The 19808-nt window shown below is 39.4% G+C and overlaps 1 pseudogene; it reads right to left on the reverse strand.

Annotated features, from left to right (window-relative positions):
- Positions 1-13354: 13354 nt before the first annotated feature.
- The window catches only part of LOC147224293 (cilia- and flagella-associated protein 337-like), a 38115-nt pseudogene continuing 31661 nt past the window's right edge, over positions 13355-19808 (reverse strand).

A 19808-nucleotide genomic window follows, 5' to 3' on the forward strand; every position in this document is an offset into this window, starting at 1 on the left:
GACCAACCTGAGTTGCTGTAAAGTTGTATTTCAAGTAGTTTAGAAATACTGGTGCTTTAAAAATGCATGGTGTGAAATTGCACCACTGCTTGCCATACACAAATTTGTCGAATTTAGTGAACTCATATTTGCTAATAAAAATGTACGTGTAAATGGTAAACAAAATGGCTGTTTTCTATTTGTAGAGTCAGGGTTCAGATCATGTTGCTTCAATAAGTTGTCAGGTTTCTTTGAAAAGACTATGACTATTTCAAAAGGGAGTCTTTATCCATCCAGTTTGTTCATGGGAAAGCTTATAGACCATATTTACTGTGTCCTGTACTCAGTATTTCAATCTGATGTTGATCAGTGTATGTAAATTAAGGATGTGGTTTTACAGATTTTTTGACATGTCTCTGACCCATCAAACAAATGTGTCGCACAATCTTCTGATATTCACAAACAAGAAGTTTTAAGGAGTCTTTGTTGCAAAGATAAGAGCTCAAGGACAAAATTCTGAATGCATCCATCATCTGCCTCTTATCCTGGATGCTGGAGCCTATCACAGCTGTCATCGGAGGCAGGGTACACATTGGAGCCAGTCAATTGCAAACAAACAGTCATTCACTCACTCATTACGGGTATTTTTTCCCCCAATGTTATTCCAATAAACCTGCTGCATGCTTTTGGACTGTGGGAGGAAATCGGGGAGCCCCCATGCAAAACATGCAAGCCCCAAAGGTCCCCTTATCGGAATCGTACCAGGGTTCTTTGTGCTATAAGGCCAAAGCGCTAGCCACTGTGCAGCAGATGAATCCAGAGTGTAAATTTTCCTGTTTATTCATGCTATTATGAACCTTCCTTTGAGATACATGTGGGAGGTACATGTGTGCTTGTTTACGCTATTTATCTTCATGACAATTAATCTTATTAGCTGAGAATGCTGAAATTAACCATGCAATGCCAAGATGGGAACTAAATTACATGACAAATGTAAATATGATTTATGGCAATTATGGTACAATCAGACAGCCTCAGCTGCCATGTCCATGCAGAGTTAATCACCTGCCAAAAACGTGTACATACGAATGAAACCACCTTAAATATGAAATATATGAATGATATAAATTTGAATAAAATGTCACTATATTTAAAATGCACTCATACATTTATGATTACTAAATTCAAATTCTACTTTCGCAAATTACATGAATTAATGTTTGATAGTCGGAAATGGTAGTATGGATTTATGTACATTAGAGGGTGTCTGTGTGTAATGCTGCCTCAGCAGGGCACAGGCCAGTGTCTCCATGAGCCAGTTCCAAGCCCGCATAAATGCAGAGGGTTGCGTCAGGAAGGACATTTGGCAGAAAGCTTTGGCCAAAACCAAATATTGGTGGTGATGACCTACAGGGTACCAGTGGAAATTGGGCTACCATTGGTCGAAGAAGGAGAGGAGGAAGGCTTGTTCTGAAGCAGAGAGAGGATAGGAAAGGCAAGAGTCTGGGACGGAGAGTAGGGACTTTGAATATTTGGACAATGACAGGAAAAGGTAGAGAGTTGGTCAACATAATGCAGAGAAGGAAAGTGGACATACTGTGTGTCCAGGAGACCAGGTGGAAAGGTAATAAGGCTTGAAGCTTAAGAGCAGGCTTTAAGTTTTACTCTCATGGTACTGACATGAAGAGAAATGGAGTAGGAGTTATCTTGAAGGAGGACTTTGTTAGGAATGCTCCGGAGTTGAAAAGAACATCAGATAGACTTATGAGTCAAAACTGAAAATTGAAGGTGTGATGCTCAATGTTGTTAGTGGCTATGCCCCGCAGGTGGGATGTCAATTGATACAGAATATCCCCAGAGATGAGAGAGTGGTAATTGGTGCAGACTTCAATAGACATGTTGGTGCAGGCAATAGAGAGGATAAAGAAGTGATGGACAGATTTGGTATACAGGATAGGAATACATAGGAACAGATGGTAGTAGACTTTGCAAAAAGGATGGAAATGGCTGTGGTGAACACTTTTTTTCCAGAAAAGACAGAAACACAGGGTAACTTATAGGACCAGAGGTAGGAGCACGCAGGTAGACTACATCTTGTATAGACGAGGTAACCTGAAAGAGATCAGTGAGTCCAAAGTAGTTGGAGGTGAGAGGGTAGCCAGACAATATAGGATGGTGGTTTGTAGGATGACACTGGTGACAAGGACGATCAAAAGGACAAAGGCAACACAGAGGACAAAGTGGTGGAAGCTGAAAAGGGAGGAGTGGGTTCAGCAAGGTTCTGGATGGTCAGGAAGAGCTTCCAGATGACTGGTAAACTCCGGCTAATGTTATCAGGGAGACAGGTTGGCGAATATTTGGTGTATCATCTAGAAGGAAAGTAGTAAAGGGGACTTGGTGATGGAATGAGGAAGTGCAAAAGTATATACAGAGAAAGCAGTTAGCAAAAAAGAAGTAGGACACTAATGGGTAGCAACGGCAAAACTAAGGGCATACAATGATTTGTACACTTAGTTGGAAAGTATGGAAGGAGAATGATCTATACAGGGTGGCGAAACAGGGAGATAGGATGGAGGATAGAGAATAGAGAGGGAAATGTATTGACAGATGCTAGAAGAGTTATGGGAAAATGGAAAGAGTACCTTGAAGAACTGATGAATGTTGAAAATGAAAGAGAGGCAAGGGTAGAAGAGGTGACTATTGTAGATCACAAAGTAGCAGAGATACTAAAATTGAAGTGATGAAGGCAATGAAGAGGATGAAGAGTGGAAAGGCAGTTGGTCCTGATTATATACTTGTGGAGGTATGGAAGTGTCTAAAGCGGTAGAGTTTCTGGCTAGACTATTCAACAGGATCTTAGAGTGTGAGAAGATGCCTGATGAATGGAGATGTGTGGTGGGGCTAATTTTTAAGAAAAAGGGGGATGTGCAGAATTGCGGCAACTATTGAGCGATAAAGTTGATGTTATGGGAAAGAGTAATGGAAACTCGACTGAGAGCATAAATCAGCATTTGTTAAAAGCAGTATGGCTTCATGCCTAGAAAGAGTACTACAGATCCAACATTTGCTTTGAGAAGTATAGAGAAGGCCAGAGGGAGCTGCATTGAATTTTTTTGACCTAAAAAAGTATATGACAGGGTGCCAAGAAAGGAACTCTGGTATTGTGTGGGGAAATCTGGAGTGGCAGAGAAGTATGTTACACTGGTGCAGAACATGTATGCTAGCTGTGGTGTAGTGTGCTGTCAGTGTAACAGAGACGTTCAACTTGGAGGTGGGACTCCATCAGGGATCAGTTCTGAGCCCCTTCTTGTTTGCAGCGGTGATAGACAGGCTGACAGATGAAGTTAGACAGGAATCTCCATGGGCCAGGATTTTTTCAGATGACATTGTGATCCGTAGACTTAGCAGAGAACAGGCTGAGGAAAATTTAGAGAGGTGGAGGTATGCGCTGGAAAGGAGAGGAATGAAGGTTTGTCCCACCAAAACAGAATATATGTGTGTCGATGATAGGAACTCAGGTGGAATGGTGAGGCTACAGGGAGTGAAGATCCAGAAGTTGGAGGATGTCAGGTACTTTCAGGTCAACAGCCCAGAGCAGCATAGACTGTGGAAAAGAGCTGAAGAGACAGAAAAGACAGAAAAGAGACAGAAAAGTTTCAGGGGCACTATGCGATCAAAGACTATCAGGCAGAATTTATGGAAAGGTGTACAAGACAGTGGTGAGACCAGCCATGCTGTATAGCCTGGAAACAGTAACAATGATGAAAAGATAGGAGCCACAGCTAGAGGTCGCAGAGGTGAAGATGCTAAGGTTCTCTTTGGGAGTGACAAGGATGGATAGGATCAGGAATTACTTTATCAGAGGAACAGCACATGTTAGATACTTTGGAAAGAAGGTCACAGAAGCCAGAGTGAGATCGTTTGATCATGTACCAAGGAGGGATAGTGAATGTATTGGTAGACAGATGCTGGAATTGAAGCCAGGCAGGAGGTCTAGAAGAAAACCAAAGAGAAGATTTATGGACATAGTAAGAGAGGATATGAAGGTAGTTTGTATGAGAGAGGAGCATGCAGAGAATAGGGTTAGATGGAGAAAGTTGATTCACTGTGTCGACCCCTGAAGGGAAAAGCCGAAAGGAGAAGAGGAAAGGGGTGTCTATGTCATGTATGTGTGTTTTTGGGTATGTCTATGTGTGTGGGTGTGATTGCTTCCAAATTAAGTTTAAGGTATAATACCTTTAAAAGCACATAAAATGTCTGAACCTGCAATGTTAAGATAAGCAGAGCTGGAAGACATACCTAGGTAAAATTATGAGTCTGAGCGTGTGCACATACACGTGACTCTGCACTGGGGGCCACACAGCAATGCACTTTAATCACAGAGTTCATTTAATTCCCTTCTCTTCCCTCCTTTATCATGGGCTTGCTTATTCATCTTCATAAGAAGGCAGAGGAAGAGGAGCCAGCTCTTAATAGCACGCTGATTTACATGATGAGTGTTTAGCTACATAGACAAACTCCTGGGAAATGGGACAGGGGAAAATACCAGCATGCAAACTTTAAAAGTCTCTTCAATACACACAACAGAGAATGCAAATTGTTTTTATATTGCTAAGCAAAGAATAAACATAGATGCATGTGTAACAGATGCACACAAACAAAATCTTGCAAAACATGAATAGTGAGCAGACAAGACGCCACTATTAAAACTGATGAGCTGGCCCTTGTGTATTGTTTTGCTTATTCTGCATGTAACTTGATTTGAAATTCTAACATTAGAATATGCCCAAGGGCATGCAACGGCAAGCAGTATCATCAGTCCACTTTCTAGCAATTTTCCTCACGGAGCCCAAGTCCTGTGGTGCCACATTCATTGGGACAAGAATTAATTGCCAATTTTGGACACTGCGCCTACTTTGACTTGTAGATAAAGGGGATCATGTGTACAAAAGTGTTTGTGTCGTCTCCTTATCAGTGCCATCCATCATTAGTGAGAGATATGTCTGTTTCCATTAGAGATTGATAATGACAAGCATTAAGGGGTGGAATGTAGAAGAAAAAGTTATGCATTTGCATACATAAAATGTGATGCACCATTTAATAGTGAAAATGTTAAAGAAAAGCTTAGATTAATATATGTAATTGTAAAAATTCAATTTTGTTGTCTTGTGTAGAAGAACTTTGGAAACAATAGCTATCTCAATCTTCTTACGCATAATAAAGCAGGGTGGGTATTTTTTGTAGCATGGCAAGACAAACTCAGATGCAAATATCTCTTTCCATATAAAGCCCTGGCAAAAGTAGAGTGAAGTGTTGTAATACAACAAAATATCATAAAAATTGTTAAAACTAATGGTTTTGGGAAACAAGTACTAAAAAATGTATGAGTACAGCATGAAAGTAGGGACAGATTCTTTAAAAAGGAGGAAAAGGTAGATTTTCTACCTAAAGGTAGAAAGGTAGATCCTTTACATGGAGGAGTCAGAATAGTAACATTTGATTTATTTTAAAATCTGCTTGTATGACTGGTTCTGAGACAAACTGTGTCTCAAAACCCATAATTAAAACCTGCCTTTACTCATCTTCTACCAGCAACGTCAACAAATTTATTATGTAGAAAAACTGAAAATCAGACCACAGCAATTAGGATTAAACTGAGTGGAGGCGTACCAAAAGACTGACAACCTCACATCCATGTTTGGTGGCTGGTGAAAATAACAGGTTGAGCTCACAGCAAGGATGCCAATTAAAATCAAACCTGACCTTGGTGAATGTAATTGCTTATTTGCCTCCATATTGTGGATGTGAAGTTGAAATTAACACCTCCTAAATTATTTTTCTCAAAGTAGTTTCATATGCAGTGAGTATTATATACTATGATATATATATATATACATATATATACATATATATATGTGTGTGTGTGTGTGTGTGTGTGTGTGTGTGTGTGTGTGTGTGTGTGTGTATATATATATATATATATATATATATATATATATATATATATATATATTTATTTATTTTATTTATTTATTTTTTTATCTATTTCTGTAGAGTTTCTACAGAGCTTAGCACTCAGGCCCATCAATATCCATGACTTCTGTAATGCCTACAAACACTCTGAGTGAGCGGAACAGACCTGATGCTCTCAGGGAATGGCTGTCGTGATGGACTGGGGCTATTTAGACACACACAAACACACTCAGCTGTTGATGGAGTGAGGCCATTCCCTTTCCTCACCTACAGCCAACTGGCTGTAAGCCCAGAGCATTCTTGACAACTGGGATCTCTACCAAATCAACCATAAAACTTTTTCAGCTTATCTGTATGGTATACCTCCATACATGTGTGCATGCTTGCACACACACAAGACCCAAATCCATTTACTGAGTGTAAATTGCATACTTTCACCCACACAATAAACGTATTTCTTCTTCATATTCAATTATGCTTTTTCAAGATGTGAAACAAGATGTGGACTATATAGAGGTGTCTTGGAAGTCTGTGATGACGCGTGTCAATGTTTATGCCACCACTCACATGAAATTGAGATATCTAAAATTGACACACAGCATGAATGATTGTTTCATTAAATGTATTGAGTCATGGTGGACAGATTCTCAACAGCTAAGGTTGTGTTTTGGCTTGATACCAGCTCCCTGAAAGTGCTCTGACTCTATTACATCTAATCACCCATCTGGTTAATCTGCCGTTTAGAAAACACTTGTTCCATTGGCAGTGAAGGTGACCAAGGTAACTCTTTAAACTAAGAAAAGAACAGACATGGCCAATGATTATCAATAGATCTGCCTTACCATTTTGATAATGACTACACTCAGTTTAGGATCTGTGTATCAAATTCTATTGTGTCTGCATTTAGAAAGCATTCTACTTTCTGATTTTTGCTTTTTAGACCAGATTTGTTTTGTTCATGCTATATTTGTGATAATGAAAAGCTTAGATTATACAGTTGACTTCCAGGTATTTATTTTGTTGTTTGTGTGTTTGTTGTTTTTCTCTTGGAGGAAGAAATGTTGTGTGTCACGCTGTCGCTATTAAATAGAAAGCTGTTCTTGAACCAGTTATGACCTATCAAAACAGGGCATCAAAAATGTTTCCCCAAATAAATACAAAATAATTAGATAAAAATAAATAGTGGATGAAGTTATTTTCATGAATTAGTTCTGTCATAATGACTTTGCAACTGACTATATTCTTGTCCAAGCACTCAAGAAGGGTTACAGTGGCAGCAAACTGAGGAGGCCAGTCTAGACATCACTATAATTTCCCTTTTTTTCTGTGGGATCTGGATGCAGTAAATATAATCCCTCAAGCATGTTCTGGGTCAACCTCGAGGTCTCATGCCAGGTGGAAGGCCTGGAACACCTCTGATTTGAGATGTCCAGGAGGAATCCTTACCAGATTTCTAAACCAAGGCAGATGTCTGAACTACTTCAACTGACTTCCAACTCGAAGGAGTCAAACCTTCGAACTCCTACTCCTAACTCCTTCCCTCAAATGTCTTTACTCCTAACCCTTTCTCTTAGGCTAAGCCCCACCACCTTACCACTTTGAAAAGGGGGTCTTTTTAATAAGGGGACCAAAACTCCAGCCTTGCACTCCCTGAGCATTGTACACAACCTCAAGAATCTGTTTGTCCCTTGCAAAGGCCATCATGGTTGGTTTAAGGAGTTACTGCAAGTGTTGTCTCACCACAATTGGGGTTGACAAGTGTCTTCCCATGCTGTCAACAATTGAGCTAAATCCTGTTTCCCTTTCCTTTTCTGATCATTTTCCAGAAACTCTTCTAAACCAGTCAAAAGTCTTTGCCCATGGTCTCTCTAGATTCACATGTTTTTACTGCTTTGTTGTTGACAATAGGTGATGGCTTTCCTGTACCTTTCCAGAGCTTCAGGAGATTCCTGAGTCGGTCATGCCACAAATGTTACCTACTTTTGGTCTCCTTTATAGCCAGTGTCCACCAAGTTGCCTAAGTTGCCATAGAGAGAAGCCCCTATGACCTTCTTACAACAGCTTTGGGAACCATATGTAAAATGGCATTAAGTATAGACTATCCAGTTTTAATGTCCCAGACTGCTCATGGGATGTGGGAGATATTTCTCTCAGAGGTGGGAGTTAACCACTTGGTGGGCAGGGTCTTCTACCAGACATTCTCAATTTCCCATTTCCCATTCCCAAACAAACCATTTGGGTTTACCATATCTGTCCACCGGAATTACCTAATCCAACTCACTTCCAGATGATGATCAGTAACATGTCTTGTCTTCCCGGTCTGGATCTGCCTTCCCTCCAATCTGATTCCCTGCCCCACCCCATGAGTAACTATGGCCAGTTAACCCCCCTCCAGTGTATAAAATTGCTACCCATTCCCTAATGTCTCTGATATATTGTCTTTTTTAATTTGGTGGCAACATATCCAGCATTAACCCCTTATGACTTTGCTCGTGTAACAGACCTGGCATGTAAAACATAAAAAAACATACCCTAAACACACAAAGAAGTGCAGAAAGTGATAGGTTGCTCAGCTAAAATGATCTCCAATGCTTTAAAATGGAAAGCCAAATCAGAGAGACATGGAAGAAAACAGAAGACTACCATTCAATTGGATGGATCAATAGCCAAAATAGCAAAGACTCAGCTAATGATCAGTTCCGGGTTGATCAAAGATGGTATGAAGGTACCCGTGATTACTGTGACAATTAGAAGACACTTGTGTGAGGCTAATGTGTTGGAAAGAAGCCCCCGCAAAGTCCCACTGTTAAAAAAAGACATGTTGAAGAGGATACAATTTGCCAAAAAATGTATCGACTGGCCTACAGAGAAATGGAGAAACATTTTGTGGAGAAATGGAGAAACATTTTCTTTTTAGGCCCAAGGGTCACAGACAGTTTGTCAGATTATTCCCCAAACACTGAATTCAAGCCACAGTACACTCTGAAGACTGTGAAGCATGGTGGTGCAAGCATCATGATATGACGATGTGGGGCTGTTTCTCATACTATGGTGTCGGGCTTGTTTATTGCATACCAGGGATCATGGATCAATTTGCTTGTATCAAAACACTTGAAGAGGTCATGGTGCCTTATCCTGAAGAGGAAATGGCCTTGAAATGGGTGTTTCAACAAGACAACAGCGCTAAACATGCCAGTAAGCGAACAGCACCTTGGTTCCAGATAAACATAATTAAGGTTATAGAGTGACAAGCCCGATCCCCAGACCTTAATCCAATTGAAAACTTTTGGGGTGACATCAAAAATGCTGTTTCTGGGGCAAAACCAAGAAGTGCAGACGAATTGTAGAAGGCTGTCAAATCAGACTGGGCTGGAATACCTGTTTACAGGTTCCAGAAGTTGGTCGACTACATGCAGCACAGGGGTGAAGCAGTTCTCAAAAACCTTGGTTATATTAGATATTAAATATTAGTTTAGTGATTGACAGGAATGCTAAATCTTAACGTTTATTTGCCAGTTTATTGAGTAAATATTGTTTGCAATGAAAAATGCAGACACAAATTCTATTTTTTGAACAGCCTAATATCATTATTTCCTTCATTTACTTTTTTTTTCTTATGTTGATGTAAAATATAATGTGCAGTGTTCCCAATTAGTGGAAATAAAATTATATTATAAGGATTTTGAGCTGTACTCATATTTATAAAAACATTACTATTATTTTGAGCACATTCTGCACATTTTAATATAGAATCCAAGATTCTTTTATTTAGATATACTTAAGTTTAGCAAAGCTTGTAAACATTTGATAGAACTTCCAAAATTTTTCATGATATGATGTGCGATCATTTGTAGACCCACCTTTTTATACAAAAAAATAAAGCATCTGGACATATGATTTTAAAAGGGGGGGGGGTCTTTTTTCCTGCGAGGGTAGCACTACAGAGACCACCAAAACACAGTTTCAGTTTCAGTTTCTAACAGTACATGAATGATCCTATGATATGCTTTATCAGGTGTGTCAATATGGAGAGATTAACCCTGACAGGGTGCAACAGTATCTGAAAAAAACGGATGGCTTTTTCATAGCCCTGGTTAAGAAGGAAATTTGTATCTATGTGGCTTCCCCGTTGTGGTCACAGATTGCAACCAACTGAATACCTCTCGTCTCATCCTCTTCCCAAATGTGTAGGAGCTAATCTGTTTTTAAAACCCATTTTTATTTTGATTTATTTATCTTTTTGACATGCAGGGAAAACAATGATGACATTACATAATCCTTAATGCTGGCATTTAGTGCCTCCAGTCTGGGCTGTGGTAGAGATGTAGGTCTAATTTTAAATCTTAGATATATTGCTGTTATGTAAATTTTCTAATAATTCAATATTCATTTCTACCAATAGATCCCTATACATCATACATAATGATCCTTTTAAGATCCATCTGTAGATATCATATTGTCAACAAGTACTGTTGAGATATTGCCTCTGTAAATGTAAGGTCTTATAACCCAGGATAAAATATATTTCTTTACTACTTCCCTATTGCACCCCATCCTCCCTAAGAAAGTTCTAAACACTAAATCTCATCTAAGCCAACCAACACACCTCACTTTCAGGTAGTGAAACAGCTTTGACAGGATGTTTGAGAAACCTTGAAATTACTGCTAACATCATTCATGCCATGTGTTATAGTCACACACTAATGAACCATGCACCAACCACACCCATGACCCATATCAAGTCTTTTATGGTCTAGAACACTGTTGTTATGGACAATCCATGACGAGCACTGAAGTCCAATAACAAAACACCATTCAGGTTCAGATTGGGGGTGGGGGGCGTTCCTTCCAATCAGACCCTTCCAAATCGCTCTGTCGCTGCCCACATGAGCATTGAATGAGGGAGTCCCCGATGGGAGCGTCTCTAGCTGCCCCTCTAGGGACCACAAGAAGGGTGGGTAAATTGAACTGTTGTTGCCTAGTCACAAACAACAGTCAGAACCCATCCCCCCACCTGAAGGCAGAGGGATGCCACCCTCTTGTCCACCGTGTTGAACCCCAACGTGCAGGCGCTGAGATGGGGGCAATCAATGTGCCCACACCTGTCCGGCGCCTCTCACCGGCGGCAACTCCAGAACAAAATGAAGAGTCCAGCCCCTCTCGAGAGGCCTGGTTCCAGACCCCACGCTGTGCATCAGGGTGTGTTCAACTATTTCTAGTTGGAATCTCTCAGCCTAACGCACCAGCTTGGTATCCTTCCCTGCCAGAGAGGTGACATTCCGTGTTCCAAGAGCCAGCTTCATGGCCGGACCCATGTCATTCCTTCGGGCTGTGCCCAGCCGAGCCCAATGGGTAAAGGCCCTGCCACCAGGCGCTCGCCACCGCACCTTGCTCCAGGACAAGACCCCGGTGACCCACTTCCGGGCCAGGGAAAACTGGGTCCAATGATTGTCTTCTTCATGAGGGTCTTCTGAGCCACACCTTGTCTGGTCCCTCACCTGGGACCTGTTTGCCTTCGGTGACCCTTCCAGGGGCATAAAGCCCCCGACAACATAGTTCCCAGGATCACTGAGTTGTGCAAACCCCTCCACCACAGTTAGGTGGCAGCTCACGGAGGGAATGAATGAGTTAGCAAGTATGAATTACAGCAAGAGATGTATGTGTAGATAATTCTGTGACTTTGAAAAGAATTTGTCATGAGGGTCCACAGCTTTAATTCTCCATTTCAGTGAAAATATCTTATTTTAAGCTTTTCTGCAAAAAACGATTTGTTATTTGTTGTACACCTTTAGGGCAGTGAACAGGGCTAGTCCCATTGGTGTCCATATTGATTGATCTGTAATCAATTGTCATTTTTGAATAAGATTAAGTATCGTATTGAGTTAAAATACATTATGATTTTTGTTCAAGTGTTCAAGTGTTTAAGTACGAAAGGAGCAAAGAAAAAGAATCATAGTTTTATTTTGTTTCGTTTTTAATATCTTTTGATTTATTTAATCACTGTATTCACCAGGCATCTCAGTATTGTAGTGACTTTGAAAGAGAAATGGTGTAATTGTAAAAGTACCACCAAATCTGTCACAGCTGCTGGATTGCATCCTTTATTGGTTGGTCATTGACCCGATCATGAGCTCACAAAGAAACAGACGACTGAAACCCCTTTCAGGCATGGTTTAATTGCTGTAATATTGAAAAAAAAATGGTTTGTCTTTTACAAGATCACACAACACATATTCACCCGAAGGAAGCTCTGCCACTATCTGTGACATGAAAATCTTCCACACAAACACAGAGTCAAACTTCTAATGCATTGTATCAAATCTACGAACAGCCTGAGGCTAGTTTGGTAGCACCCAATATGAGACTGACTTGGAGAACTCCAGCAAAGCCAACTTGTGCAACTTTTAAAAAGTAAAAAACATGGATTTTAGAACTTCATGAAATAGCCCTAAAATATGATTCATAGCCTGCTGTCTCTGACAGAACATAAAAAAGATAATTATGAGGAAATATTTTCTTCAACTGGGGTTTTGCAATGTTGGCATCAAGGTTATTGCATCCCTGCCACCCTCCGGTTCTCATCATTTGGCTTTGAGCATTTGGTATTATATGGCCATTTTTGAACATTCTAGATGACAGAATATGTAGAACAGATTGGTTAGTTGGTTGGCTGGTTTGGTGTGTGAGTGTGTGTGTGTGTTTGTCTGTCTGTCAGTCAGTGTGTCTGTCTTTCTCTGTCTGTCTGTGTGGAAAAACACCAGCGTTATGCCGGTACCTTATTCAATTGAAGGGCTCATATTTGTGCAGTGCCAACCACCTTTGTACAAACACCCCAGCATTTAGTTTGCCACTGATCTACACACTTTCACAGTCAATCACTTTATGATTATCCAACAATAAAGCTAAGATTTTTGACATTGATGTGTGCTAACGAATGGAAAATGTGATTTCAGATTGAGGACAGAGAGGATGTCAAAAATCTGTCAGAAACAAATAATGCAATGTAAATGAAGAAAATTGTTTTTTGTCCACCAAATCCAACACTAAACTTTAGAAGTATATTATTGATGATGTCACAGACAACTGTACATCACCATAATACAATTTAATTAAAAAAACAAAAATCTGAAACCACTTTGAAGAAACTATATAATTGAGGTGTAAAGTAAAATCATATATTTGTTTTAAGAAAAGTGTTATGCAAGTCATTCTAAGGCTGCAATCAATCATAAAAACAAACTTTAGAAATCAGACCATACTGTTCACCCGAACAAAGAATTTTTTTGTACCCAGCCCTGCATCCATCTTTTAATCGTCTCTATACTCAAACGCTCCCACCTCGACAGTCTGCTGAGGTGTCTGGGTCTTGGTTGCAAAATGTCTTACTGGGAATTGACATTCTTCAGCTCTTCAGCTCCTGCGTGGTGTCTAAAACTTCTTTATGGTCTCTGTGATCTGGCTTTCTCCCCTGTTAGTGGTAAATACATGAAGGTGTCTCTATGCTTCACTAATCATCCTAATCGTTGATGGACATCAATGGAGAAACACTGCAATCAGTGTGAATATTTTGGCTGAATGAACTTGTAAAGAAAACATTAGTACTTTTCATGTTCAGTCAAACTTGGATCATTAAAACTAAGTGTGACCATTGTCTTTCTTATCTTGCCTTTGCTCTTCAAATACATCCATCATTTAAAATGTGTTCTTGGATAGCCTAATATAGATGTGCAGCTTTACTGAAAAAAAAATTCCACTTCATTAAACCTTTCAGATACAATGTGTGTAACCAACTGTATCTAATGAAATAAGAATATGCCATATTGCCTCTTTAAACTTTAAAAGCTGGTACAACAACACAAACATAATTCAAGGAGACAGATTTTCTCTACCAGCTGCTGAGTTGTGTGTCTATCTGTCTTCACTCATCCACATAAATCAACATTTCACAATGAGCATATGCATTATAAAAGACAAAGCATATGCTTCTTTCTCATCATCAATGACTTTTCTTATATGATGTAAAAGGATTTGTCTTTTTGCATGTGACATTGTATGTGTATGTGGGCCTGAGAACGAAGCAACACTTTACAGACACAGCTCAGGGGTAAATTAATATGGGCATCCTTTGACACGCACACACACACACACGAATACAAATGTCTTCCCCTTTCACTTCCATTTCATCAACTAGACTACCCACCAGCCATTGCTGAGTGGGTGGATAGACTTTATGAGAGGCAGCCTGCAATGCAGTATGTGTGAACCACAGAGATCTCAAAATATCTTTACATTTTAAACAATCATTTCTAATTTGATCGTCCTGTTATGCCATAGCTTTTATATACGTAAAATGCTTGAGTAGTGGAATTTTGTACCTGTCCAAACAGACCAATTGCATCTCCTAGAAGGGAGCTAAGGACCACACAGCAGTCCGACGATGCAGAGAAGACAGAGCTGATCTTCATGAATAAAAACCTTGATTTTCGAGATTAAATCAAGGTGTGTGCAAAAACTGTCCATCAGTTCTGGGGGTTCTTTGGTTACTCTCTCAACATACTTCAGACAATATTGCTGTGGGGCAGATTGGGGAAAGTCATTTTGCTTACTATAAATGTAAAGCTGCTTTTACACAAATGTTTTAGTGGATAAGCATAAGATATATATATATACACAGTGGGATAAAAAAGTATTTAGTTAGACACCAATTGTGTAAGTTCTCCCACTTAAAAAGATGAGAGACGAATAATTTTCATCATAGGTACACGTCAACTACTGTGTCCAGGAAGAATCCAGGAAGTCACATTGTAGGATTTTTAATCGATTCATTGGTAAATTCCTTGGTAAATTAAGTATTTGGTCACCTACAAACAAGCAAGATTTCTGGCTCTCACAGAACTGTAACTTCTTCTTTAAGAGGCTCATCTGTCCGCCACATGTTACCTGTATTAATTGTACCTGTTTAAACTGGTTATCAGCTGAAAAGACATCTGTCCACAACTTCAAACAGTCACACTCCAAACTCCACTATGGCCAAGACCAAAGAGCTGTCAAAGGATAGCAGAAAAAAAATTGTAGACCTGCAGCAGGCTGGAAGAACTGAATCTGCAATAGGTAAGCAGCTTGGTGTAAAGAAATCAACTATGGAAGCAATTCTTAGAAAATGGAAGACATAGAAGGCCACTGATTATCTCCCTCGATCTGGGGCTCCACGGAAGATCTCAACCTGTGAGGTCAAAACGATCACGAGTACAGTGAGCAAAAATCCCAGAACCACATGTGGGGACCGAGTGAATGACCTGCAGAGAGCTGGGACCAGAGTAACAAAGGCTACCATTAATAACCCGCTATGCCAGGGATTCAAATTCTGCAGTGGCAGACGTGTCCCCCTGCTAAAGCCAGTGTATGTCCAGGCCTTTCTGAAGTTTGCCAAAGAGCATTTGGATGATCCAGAAGAGGACTTGGAGAATGTCCTATGGTCAGATGAAACACACACACACACACACACACACACACACACACAAAACCACAAACACATATATTGTGTGAGAAACAAAAAGTGCTTACCCAGTGCTTTCAAATCCATTTTCCTACTATTATTTTAGATTCACTGTACTGCTTGAAAATTCTCTGAAAAGCCTTCAATTTAAGTAGCAGTTAATTAGTTGCAACAAAATGAGTCAGATTTTGTCTTAATTGATAACAAAATGCACCTTAGAATAACAACATTTTTGCTTTAAAATGTTTCAAGAAAGCACTGAAAAATCTAACCTTCCTCATGCCACCTAACAAAAATGTCTTAAAACCCGGCCTAATTGTGTGGGGGAAACACAGTTAAATATCTGTATTAAGTATTGATATATACGCTGCTCAAAAAAATAAAGGGAACACTTAGAAAACACATCCTAGATCTAAATGAATGAAATATTCTTATGAAATACTTTGCTCTTTACACAGTTGAATGTGCTGACAACAAAATCACACAAAAATGATCAATGGAAATCAAATGTATTAACCCATGGAGGTCTGGATTAGGAATCACACTCAAAATTAAAGTGTAAAAACACACTCCAGGCTGATCCAACTTTGATTTAATGTCCTTAAAACAGGTCAAAATGAATCTGTGATGCTTCCTGAGTGGACACTATGATTTCACAGAAGTGTGATTGACTTGGAGTTACATTGTGTTGTTCAAGTGTTCCCTTTATTTTTTTGAGCAGTATAGTTATGTCCTGTAACCATCGTAAAACAACTCCATGATGTTTTTCTTTTGTTCCATTGCGAAAGTTATTCAGTAATTTCCAAAGCTTAAAGTGCTATGGGCTTTCCGAGGAGCCCAGATTTCTACCAGATAACTGAGTCTGGAGGGCAGAGAAGTATGTTAGTCTGGTGCAGGAAATTTATGCGTGATGTGAGACAGTAGTAAGGTGTGTTATGGGTGTGACAGAGAAGGTCAAGGTGGAGGTGTCATGGGGATCAGCTCTGAACCTCTTCTTTTTTCGCAGGATGATGGACAGGCTGAAAGATGAGGTCAGACAGGAATATGGCGCAGGGGTTGGAGAAAAGGAAGGTGGAGGATTTTAAGTACTTATGGTTCAACAGTCCAGCGCAATGGAGAGTGTGTAAACAAGGTGGAGAAACTGGTTCAAGCTGGTTGGAATGGTTGGAGAAAAGTATCTGGAGTAATTTGGATAGAGGACTATCTGTCTGAATGAAAGCTAAAAGGTGTAAGAGACAGTTATGAGACCAGCAATGCTGTATGATTTCGAGCCAGAGACATGAAGGAAAGACAGGAGGCAGAGCTGGAGGTAGCAGAGATGAAGATGTTGAAATCCTAATTGGGACTGATGAGGATGGATAGGATCAGGTTACAAGTGTATCAGAGGGACAGCCCGTTTTAGATGTTTTGGAGAGAAGGTCAGAGAAGCCAGACTGAGATGGTTTGGTCATGTACAGAGGAGGGATCGTAAATATATTGGTGGAAGGATACTGAGGTTGGAACAGTGAGGCAGGAAAACCTATGAAAAGATTTATGGACGAAGCGAAGGAGGACATGAAGTTAGGTGGTGTGGGAGAAAAGGATAGATTAAGAACTGTATTAGATGGAGGAGGTTGATTCGTAGCAGCAACCCCGAAGGGAAAAGCCAAAAGTAAAAGAAGAAGAGTGAGCCTGTCCAACTTCTTCTAATAAATAATGTAAATAAAGAGGTATTCATAAATGAAACTGAGAGCAAAATGAGGCACATCCACCAGAAAACATCCTCTCTAGTAAATCTTGACTTTTATGAGGTGATCATATGATATATATGCACCACAGATTACATGCTTTTCCTGCACATTTGAACAAGCACATGTGTGAACAGGGACAATACATGATGCAAACATTGCCTCTAATATATTCAAATTACCTGTCAAAGATCTAGCAAGGTGGCAAAAATAAATTATTCATAGTTGCTAAGGGATCAAAAATGTTCTCATGTGCCACAATCTCTATTTTATGTATATTGTCCAGGAACTAATCCAACTTCTTTGAACTTTAGTTGGGAGACAGACAGCCTACTCCCACAAGTTAGCATATTTCAGTGAAAACTAACCCAAGGGTTCTGTCTGCATCTCACTAATATTAAGTAAAAATTCCACAAATCTTACAATTTAAAGTGGCTGTTTTTGTAGCGTACCCAAACTCACCCCAGAGGGTCAAAATGACCTGGAAATAAAGTTGAAACTCTTTTTCTGACAAAACCACATTCACTCCGTAGATGCTTTGTTTTAGGAAAAAAACAACAGCTGAATCTGATTCTTTTTTGTTGTTATTTTTTTAGTTTAACTAAATAAATTTTACACAATAATACCAGCATCATTGTTCTGACTTATAAATAATGGGAATGTCTGCCTTGTAATGTCTGTATGGAAAACAGCACTTAACAACACAAGTTCTAAATATTTGTACTTTTGACCGGGATTGCATTCGCATTGCATCACTCAAACACTGTTTAGGAGCATGTTGATGTTGAATTCATTTAATTTATTTTGATGGAAAAAGACTACAGATACCCGGCAGCCTGTTCTAATTAAATGTTACTTTAATGTGGACAGTTATGGTTCTAACAATGATTTTACCTCTTGAAAAAAATATCCTGACTTTATTTTCTTAACATTCCACCTTCAGAAGCAACCAGCTTCAGATGGTGGTGAACTAATACCTGTATATTCCATATATTGATAGTTCCCTCACCATCAGCAGTGACTAGATATTTTCCCCAAAGCCTGACAGTCATGACAATTGACCTCAGGTTTGGGTTATGAGCTGTGAACTCCCCCAACAAATGGCCACAGTGGGTATTCCACAGCCTGACCACCCCTGAACCACCACATAATACTAAGCCTGCACAACCTTTTGGAAATACAGAAAATATAGAATTATAAATTGTCTAGCAGTGCATGGGCAAATGGGAATGTATCATCTGGAGGACTTGTTTTAAAAGGGAATATATCTATATTCAAACAGTAATAGGTTCCCAGAGTCCTATTTGTCCTTTTTCAAACCTCCAAACTATTATGTGCAATACGGAGCTGGTTGATAAAAGATCTAAGGAACAAAACACCCTGGAGAAGCAGTTGGACTGATATATGTACAATCCTTTGCCATATTCCCTTAAAAGCAATAAATAGGATGGATATCAAACTTCAAGTTCAGCAAAACATACTTTTTTTTCAGTGCACCACAGCTTGATGTAGGATTATAGATAATCCAATATAAAAAAAAAAACATGGGGAAGTAAAACCAGATAATGCCTTTTTTGCCAAACTTATGTCAACCTCTCTTGGAACAAATACGACAAAAACCTATCTACATAACAATAGACAGATAACTTAAAGTTAAATGCTCTGTAAATTACACAAGAATTGGATTCAACATCAGACACCCCTGTCACTTTGTGAAGAATGGTCACTCTGACATTCTGTCTGAATGGCAGACATAAACACCAAAACAGCATCTCATATAACCTCCCCTGAGTTGCAGTTTGAAGCATGAAATAACACAAAATAAATCTACAAACCAAACCTAAGGAAATCTCGAACTTAAATACAATAATAGGCATGTAATAACATTACAAATATACTACGAGTGACCTTTCCTGAAGGTGCTAAGCTTATTCCAGGAAAATCATATACACAAAATAAGATGACAAGATTCATGTACCGGTAATTCAGCCGTAACAACATAACAGATATAAATGCAGTATGCTTATGTCTTGTCTATTTCAGGGTTGGTCTGTCTGTCATCAATCTTTAGAGATAACATCAATGTGCTTGCATCATCTTTTCATCTAGTAAAAAGTGTTCTTTCTGGTGAAATTAGTTGTTTTGAAACAAGATATTGTTATACAATGTTACTGGCAATCTATATGCAGGATGTCATAATCGTCTTTCTTCAGAGCCAAGACATTAGCTAAACAAATGTGTCTTTTATTTTTATTTTTCACCTGTTGTTGCATCCAGTGACGTGCGTCCCAGTAAAAAACATTAACCTTGCGATGGCAACTGAGTTCACTGAGTCCTCTGTGTTACTGCCATCAGACTGAGGAGATGGGGCAAGGCCTGGAAATTCAAACAACAAATTCAATGACATCAAAGTAAAACTCGAAGATATTCTCAGCTTAATGTACATACAGTTTATGGGAGAGCAAAGAAAGACTTGGACAGGATCTGATGCTGATACAGAGTCATCAAAGAGGGAGATAATACAGGGTGAACCACTACAACCAATACTTTGAACTATTTGTGTAGCTGTGTAAGAAAACCCTATTATTAAAGTTTACATCGAGATACTGCGGTGGTGGAAGTTACAAAACGGT

Source organism: Fistularia commersonii, chromosome 18 (assembly GCF_037954325.1).
Source record: "Fistularia commersonii isolate RoL2024-O1a breed Wild chromosome 18, RoL_Fcom_v1.0, whole genome shotgun sequence".
In the NCBI taxonomy this organism is placed as follows: domain Eukaryota; kingdom Metazoa; phylum Chordata; class Actinopteri; order Syngnathiformes; family Fistulariidae; genus Fistularia; species Fistularia commersonii.